At 43.5% G+C, this 3,827-nt stretch overlaps 1 non-coding gene across 1 annotated transcript; it reads right to left on the bottom strand.

Annotated features, from left to right (window-relative positions):
• Window positions 1–1,558: 1,558 nt before the first annotated feature.
• Window positions 1,559–1,629, bottom strand: TRNAG-CCC. Its single transcript has one exon. It is a non-coding gene; the product is annotated as a tRNA-Gly (tRNA).
• Window positions 1,630–3,827: the final 2,198 nt, after the last annotated feature.

Raw genomic sequence — 3,827 nt, 5'->3', positions numbered from 1 at the left:
TCTTTAAAATAATCAATAAAATTGAGAAACATCTAGCTGATGAACCAAGAGACAATGAGAGAAGATACAAATTACTAATAAAAACAGAAAAGAAGGTCCTCATTTCTGATCTCATGGACATTAAAAGGATAACAAATGAGGATTATCAACAATTCTGTGCTCACAAATTTGATAACTTGATGTGGACCAAGTCCTTGAAAGACACAGTCTACCAAAACTCACACAAGGAGAAGTAGATAACCTAAATAGATCTCTATTACTGAAATTGAAGCAAAGCTTAACAACCTTCCAGAACAAAGCACCAGGTCTAGATGGTTTCCCTACTAAACATTTAAGGAAGAAATGATACCAATTATCTCTAGAAAATGGAAGCCGAGGGAACACGTCTTAACTCTGGTCTAGGAGGCGAACTTTACCCTAGTAGCAAAACTAGACAGATGATTTTGAACCAGGATGTAGAACTAGCCTGCACTGCTGAGCAGCTCCTGAAACTCAACCCTGGAAGAACTGTAGAAGAAAGAAAGAAACATGGTTTACCAAAACTGTGAAAAATGGTAAACCTCCTATAGAGACTAAGGCGGTTTTGAACCAGCGTGCGTGGAAGGTTGATGTTCACAGATAGGAGAGAGAGAACGACATAGAGAAAAGCATTTTCGATTCTGCTCTTGCTTCTGACTCCATGGCTATGGGCCAAATAGGGCTCTTTCCCCTTTGGGGGAAGATTTGTCAGCGTTTCTTAATCCGCCAATGTGACAGCTGCAATGTTACATCCTGGACCCATATAAGTTTCGCTGAGGAAAAGGGTAGATGAAAACGGGCGGACAAACCAGATGATCCTGGAGCATTCTTTTTCCAGGTTTCCTCTGCAAACCTCCAGAGCTAGTGGTTGTCATGGCCTCCCCACCACGCTGCTTAAAGAGAAGCAATAAAAAGAATCCCTTGGACAGAAGATTTGCCTGGTGGAGTGTAAAACAAACGCGGGAGATAGAAATGAGTTTTGGGGACGTGCTACTCTCCACTTGGGGCCCATCCTTCATTTTGCCCAGACCACCAAAGACTGGGCCTTCCTCAACAGGAAGGTCCGAGGCCCCTCTCCGCAGCTCCCCTCATCTGCACTCGGGTTCCTCCCCACACGCCTCCCCTTTCCCTGGGTTCCAGTTCCCCATCACTGCATGTGTCCGCCCTACCCCACAGCTTTTCTCCCTTCGGGAATGTCATTTATTTCTTAAGCTGCACTCCATCGCGAGACATGGTCATATGGTCTGTCCAAGGTCCAGGCAGTGAAATCAATGTCCAGGTGACTCTTTGTATTTCAGGGATCCGCCAGAAGAGACAATAAAAGTCCCTCCGGTTTTAGGGCCAAACATGCAAAGACGCAGAGACCAACCAGACACACTGGCTAATTCAAAGACAGTCTCTGCAAAGTACCTGCTTAGAGAAATTCCACTCCGGAAGGAACCCGAAAGCTATACAGTAGTTCTCTTTTTCTTCTCTTTATTACCGCGTTTGTGACCTACCTGAAGAACAGTTATGGTAAGTAAATGGAAAAACCAGAGCCTGCATTGGCCGGGAATCGAACCCGGGTCTCCCGCGTGGGAGGCGAGAATTCTACCACTGAACCACCAACGCCCACTGGTCGCAAACCTTGTGACCTTTCCCTGGAAAGAGGTAAGATACGGACTCAAGGTTTCCCCGTTCTCTTTGGAAGATTAACGAACAAAAAAGACACTCAGAGCAAAGGCTTACAGTGGAGATTTGCATCAGGCAACACCACAAACTTATGGCTTCGCATTAAAAGAGTTGACTTGAAAAAGGCTTATTTTGAAGTAGGCTCTGTGTAACTGGGTAACAAACCTCTGTAGGAAAACACCAGAAATTCACCCGGTTTCCTGTCTCTGGTGCTGTATCCAACGTGGGCCTGTGGAAAGTTCTTGCCTCGCTTCTCGATATCTTCTCTTTGCCTTCCCGCCGCTTGGGGCCTTCCAAACCCTTTCCTCCCAACCTTAACACGAACATCAGTACTTTCCCCAAAAAGGCCTTCAGAACCCAGGGACCCCGGTTTGGAAAGCTGGACTCTTGGCACTATACCTGGGATACACCCGGAGACCTGGGTGATAACTGAGCTTCTTTCCTCATATACCTATTTCGAATTCCTGGAAAACTCCAGGGATCAGATCTTGCTTTTACCTTCTTATGCCTTACAGAGACCAAAACAAGAGCGAAGAAATGGACGTTTCGCTTCAAGATTTTTTCCCTTCACAATGCCCTGGTCGGCCACACAAGGAGGCCAGTTCAGGAAAAAACAGTCCCATTCGATTCCATTCGACTCTAGGTAGATGCTAGGATGTTACTCCTCTAGCTAATGTAAAGCGTTATTTTGCTGTTTGCCTTTGTCTGATATCCATGTTTTCACTCTCCTTCTTTTGTTTCTGATAAGCCTGGTACAGATTTGCACCGCTCTCTTTGTTGTTGTTGTTGTTTGTTTTCTTTTCTTTTTAAATGTTTCATTTCCAATTTTTACTTTAATTTCAGGGGTACATGTGCAGGATGTGCAGGTTTGTCTCATAGGTAAACCTGTGCCATGGTGGTTTGCTGCACAGATCATCCCATTACCCAGGCACTAAGCCCAGCATCCATTAGCTCCTCTTTCTGCTGCTCTCCCCTCTTCCCAGCCTCACCCTCTGGCAGGCTCCAGTGTGTGTTGTCCCCACCCCCATCCTATCTGTCCAAGTGTTCTCATCATTCAGCTCCCACTGATAAGTGAGAACACGTGGTATTTGGTTTTCTGATCCTGCATTAGTGTGCTAAGGTTAATATGCACGGCTTTTAATATGTAACCCTTTTCTGTCCATTAAACTGTTAGAGCCAGCATTTCCTTTTCTATCCAATCTGAGAGATTTAGATCCATTATAATTAGCAGTAATTAGTGTTATGTTGGAGATGATGGGCATAGTTAGTCTCATTGCCAGCATTTCATTGTATGATTTCCCTGTTTTTGCTTTGTTTTTTAATGTCTCTTCCTGCCTTTCTTAACTAGACTGGTCTGTCTGGGTAAACTTTCTGTTTTCCTATACTGTTTTTGAAATTCCATGTCCTTAGCTCAGGACATATTATGGTGGCCACTCTGAGCAAGGCCCATACTGTCTATCCTTTCCTCTGTTTATCTGATTCCTATTCCCTTGTCCACTTCTAGAAACTCGTTCTGAGAAGTTTAGTATATGCTCTTTTATCCCACACTTTCTCTGCATATTTCAATAAGGGGATGTCTTTGAAAAACATACATTGTTCTTGGATGGGGATGTTAAAACAACTATAAAATGTGAGTTGGTTCCCCAAAACCCATTCCAGCCTCTTTACTCCATTCCGTGTACTAGCTTCTCAATTTTTCTATTCTAACAGTAAAGTTTGTGTAGAAAGGGGCAAGGGGAAAGAGTCAAGCCAATTTAAAATGAACAAAACACTTGAACAGTGTTTTTCCACAAAAGAGGCTTTCTTCATGTCCAAATGTCAAAAGAAAGAATTCTCAGCACCATTACTCATTCAGAAAAAACAAATCTAAAATGCCATGAGACACCATTACATGCCCATCAGAATGGCCAACATTTAAGAGACAGGGAAAACCACTAGTCTATAAGAATGCAGAGCAAATATATCCCTTGTTGCTGGCAAGAGAATATGATAGTGCAACCATTCTAAAAGACTGTCTGATAGTTTCTGATAAAGTTAAAAATACGCCTGCTCCATGATCCGGCCATTCCATTACTAGGTTTATACTCAAGAGAAATGAAGGCACAGGTCCATAAAAAGGCCCATAGTACAATATTCCT

This window comes from Colobus angolensis, unplaced genomic scaffold, assembly GCF_000951035.1.
Source record: "Colobus angolensis palliatus isolate OR3802 unplaced genomic scaffold, Cang.pa_1.0 Scaffold317, whole genome shotgun sequence".
Classification (NCBI taxonomy): domain Eukaryota; kingdom Metazoa; phylum Chordata; class Mammalia; order Primates; family Cercopithecidae; genus Colobus; species Colobus angolensis.
The sequence above is the reverse complement of the archived record's forward strand: the minus strand, read 5'-3'. Positions and strand labels throughout refer to the sequence as shown.